The following is a 5,000-nucleotide window of genomic DNA, read 5'->3' as shown; positions in this document are numbered from 1 at the left end:
CAAGGACTCTTATATAATCTTCTATGAGTGTCGCCAGATGATTTTATTAAAGTTTAGGAGTATTCAGGTTACTAAGGTTTTATTTTCTTTGTGTGCACGCACACACACACACGCACAAGCACACATACACTCACACATACACGTACGCACACGACTCGTGGCGCGGTTAGTAGAGTTCCCGGCTGCCACTACGGAGGTCCTGGGCTGAATTAATTTCAGTATCGCTGCGTTGCGAGTCGTTACTCTAACAATCGTGGGCTGGGAGTTGGGTGTGTGTGTGTGTGCGTGTAAGGTCACAGCTTTACCTATAGATTGGTCATATATGAACTCTGAGCTCTCTTCCGAGAGGGAAATAGCTGTCGATCACGAGTCTGACACGTGATCCAAGAACATGGTGAATCACGCATACGCAAACACACGCATACATTCATATGCACACAAACGGACTTACGTAATGTATAGTATATAATAAGATATAAAGGAATGTTAACATACATATTCAGTACAAGAAATCGTACCTTTTGTGTAACAGAACATAGATGTCTCCATGCTCCGACATGACTAATGGACGATATCATAAGATAATCAAGAGTGTTTTCTCTAAGATATAATTTTGAAGATTTCTGCTTTTTACCCGTTGTCTTCAGATGTATAAAATAAAAGTATCTTTGGTTACCCTTGAAAAGATTTGATCATTTTAAGTGACATAAGCATCATCTCGTATGCATGACCGCTTGTCATAAATGAATATATATTAGCATACCAATATATATCATATCATATAGATCATATCATACATTTTCATATCAATATATCTCATATATTATCATACTATTCTTTCAGTAACAATCACGCTGATATCCAGTTAAGTACTCATTACTCTGGTGATAAGATTGCATCCCTCTTTTCATGGGAATTTTGTGGCCAAATTTGCATAATCAAAAATTGTTGATGTTGGCTCCCGGGGCCAACCGTTCGGTGGCACGCGCTTGTGAACACGCTCCAGGTTCCAGTTCCAGGTTCCAGAATCCAGGTTCCAGGGGGAGAGGAATTTTCGGTTTTAGTGGTCACTTCCTCGCTGCCCATTCTTCCCGTGATCAAAGGAAACTCGTGAGGCTAAAATCCTTGCATGGTATATGATGTGTTAGAATTTATCAATATTTCATTTTACCTACTCCTAAAAAAAGCGTAGACTCAGAGCTGACTTGATACGGGTCTTTAAGATTCTGAAGGGAATTGACAACATCAATAGTGACAAAATTTTCACTCTGAATGAGAATCTGAAAAGAAATAATGGTCTCAAACTGTCAGGAAATAGATTTAATTTGGAAGTGGCTAGAATCAACTTCACCAACCGTGTAGTTAAGGAATGGAATAAACTTCCTGCAGAGGCAGTGCAATGTAATTCAGTTCGAAGCTTTAAGACTCGTTTGGATAAACACTTAAGCAAGATGCTGTAATGCCTGCCATTTATTTTATATTATTTATTTATTTTTTTATTATTATTTGTCTGTTTAATATTATTTGCTTGATTTTCATTTATTATTAGTTGTCACTTTATTATTATTTACCTGTTTGTTTACTATTTAACTATATGCATTCATTTATTCTGTTTATTATTTATATCATTATAATTTTTAATCATTTATTTATCTTTATCATTATTATATTTTTTTCGCATCCGACCTAGTTATGGACCAAAAGGTCTCCTGTTGACATGTTCCGCCTTTGTAATCCTTCGTAATCCTTTGAATAGATAAGATAAAAAAGACATATGAAAACAGGGACGGTTGGTTTTCTATGCAATACAGGATGTGAACATGTAAGTCTGTATGTAGTCATACATGTAGGTATGCTTGGATGTGTGTATGCATATATGCATGTAACTTTGCAGGACAAAAGTACCACTATGGACATTAAAAGTAGAGGTTTACAGCACCAAGTGCTTTTTGTCTTGTATTAACAGAGAATACGTATCCATGTGTGTGTGTGTGTGTGTGTGTGTGTGTGTGTGTGTGTGTGTGTGTGTGTGTGTGTGTGTGTGTGTGTGTGTGTGTGTGTGTGTGTGTGTGTAGTGTGTGTGTGTGTGTAGTGTGTGTGTGTGTGTATGTGTGTGTGTGTGTGTGTGTGTGTGTTGTGAAGTGTGTGTTGTGTGTGTGTGATGTGTGTGTGTGTATACAGTGTGTGTGTGTGTGTGTGTGCGTGTGAGTGTGCTAGTGTGTTAGTGTGTGTGTGTGTGTGTGTGTGTGTGTGTGTGTGTTTGTGTGTGTGTGTGTTTGTGTGTGTGTAGTGTGTGTGTGTGTGTGTAGTGTGTGTGTGTGTGTGTGTGTGTATGTGTGTGTGTATGTTAGTGTGTGTTAGTGTGTGTTAGTGTGTGTGTTTGTGTGTGTGGTGTGTGTTATGTGTGTGTGTGATATGTGTGTTATACAGTGATATCATAATTTGCTTTAATAATTTGATAATAATCTTAACTTAATCCACTGTTAGTTTAACTATTCTCATAATTGAACTAGCAGGAGCCCATTCTTGATTATCATAATCACTTTCTGTCATCATGTCTATCATTACCTATATTCATTGGGAAATGATCCTTGCTAACTTTAATAATGCAATAAATTGATCTAGAATCAGTGAAACTGTCGTTATGCGCAATTCAAATGACTTAAAAGCACATGGCTTCTCTTGATCGTATTTAGCATAAAATTCACAGTTGGCTTTGCTTTCAAGTAGTATAAATTGTCCAGCATATACTCAGTTGGTCGTTATGCTGTTTGCGAAAGCGTTAGGCATCGTATGCATATTCAAAAGCATATTACTAAGCAATTTCTTAGAACGTATATAAGCATCCTCGACCATATTGAATGTATAGCTGTTCCATATGGAAAGAGAGACACGTATGTGTGTTTAGCTTTGTATGTTTAGGGGATGAAGGGACCTGAGGCAAGTAATATATACTGTAGATGAGATTCATAATTTTCTTTGTGATTCACGGATATTTTCACGATAACGTGAATATTGGATGGATGAATTTTTTCATAGAGTTGCTCTCACTCTATGTGCGCTGTGGAGTTGAGATCTCCCGCCTCGAGGAAGAGAATGATATATATATATATATATATATATATATATATATCTATATATATATATATATATATATATATATTTTTTTTTTTTTTTTTTTTCTTTTTTTGGCTATCGACCTATAAGGAGGTCATTAAGCCTGGTGTGAATTTGTACAGTCTCGACGTATTGTGAATAAGGTGCTGGGGTGGCAGCTTGCATATACAATGTTGACCAACACGCGAGGAAGGAAGTGCATCAGCAAATGAAGGAACTATCATGCTAGACCATCCAAACCAATAGCTCGTACAGTTTGCTGCACTTCCACACTATACCTTTGACAATGTCGTTTGTATGATTTGTCAACCAAAGGGGATTGCTTATGAGCAATTGTAAAGTCATTGTCAAACTCTGTTCCACGCCAGATAACTCAAGTGCATATCTTGAAGAGAAACGTATATAGGCCTACTATACCTCGAGATGGTGTAGTGCGGGGGCCGATTATCCGAAGTCGGTACTCACACACAGCTAGATGGACTAGCACTTACAGAATCACCAGTCTTCAGTATAATGACACATTGTCCATAAAGTCTATATCTATGTATATATACCAAGGACTTCTGTACATAAAGTCTATATCTATCTATATATACCAAAGGCCTCTGTACATAAAGCCTATATCTATTTATATATACCTCATAAAGATGGTTGCTAGGTCGAGGCATCCACCTTCTCCCATCTATTCCACTCCCATCCACCACCCTCGTGTCCCTCTTATCTTAGCTCCTCATGAATGAAGGATCATAAAGTAGGAAGGCGAAGTGTTGCCGTTGTTTGTGACTGCGTATGTAAACAAAACATCAAATGAGCCTGACAGGGTGCAAACGTACCTACACATAAAGCGTTACTACCGAGACCCATAGTTTGCGTTCGCGCATGTGACTCGCGCGCCTAATTACCGAATCATACAGAGTTCTTAGGTTCATGGATGTGATTACTGAATAAGATGACTCGGTTTCATTTACTTAAGGGAAACCCAGCCGCAAAGAACTTGAATTCATTCCAATTACCCTAATCGGTCCAATGAAAGTTGTCATTTAATTTGTTCTAAGTGATCATAAGTGATTTTGTTGGATAGATAAGCAATGTCAAGTGTTTGGGAATAAGCCTTACTAGTATTGATAGATCACATTATGCTTTTCAGACATATATACTTAAACCAGTAATGATAATTGATTATGAACAAAATAAATGAATAAAGATAAAGATAAAAAATGAACATGAAAATAGAGTAACAAATATATTCATGATTCTGTCTGGGCCTTTCGATTTATTGAGGTTTGTCAGAGACTTTCGGAGTCTTCCAGAGTCTCTCAAACGTTTCAGAGCCACCAACAAAAGAGAAAAAATAGTTACAAAACTATGATAAACAGTCATCTATTTGTTTTTGTTGATTAAACCCACACTATATCTTTAATGTTTATTTTCTAACAAAAGATGATGAAACACCACAGTCAAGTTCATGGCGAAGCTTGGGAGGGCTCAGGGCCTGAAAACGATGAATAATTAAACACATTAATGTATATTATAAGAATATCTAAAAGATGAGTCTCGTACTCTCAATGTAATATACACGTTAATCGTAGGTTTATGCTAAATCTATTTCTTTTTTCATATCGTAAATCTATTTCTCGTGTCTTTTCGTGTCGGCGGCCACTATTTCGAATTATTCATGTCACATTTACTTTCTAGCTGTAAAGGAACCCTTTGGAAAAAAAATCTAACTAGACTTGTCTGTTTCAATTAAACGTTTTGGAAGCTTTATATATAACACAGGCTTTGTCAACAATAGATTGAAAATTTGTAGTGATACATGAATCTTATCAGAAGAAAGTAAATGGAAGTTACACTAAGAATTGAAATCAACGAGAATGAATTTT

Source organism: Oratosquilla oratoria, chromosome 6 (assembly GCF_046742065.1).
Source record: "Oratosquilla oratoria isolate Oo_2021 chromosome 6, ASM4674206v1, whole genome shotgun sequence".
Lineage (NCBI taxonomy): Eukaryota > Metazoa > Arthropoda > Malacostraca > Stomatopoda > Squillidae > Oratosquilla > Oratosquilla oratoria.
This window is presented reverse-complemented; position numbering follows the sequence as displayed.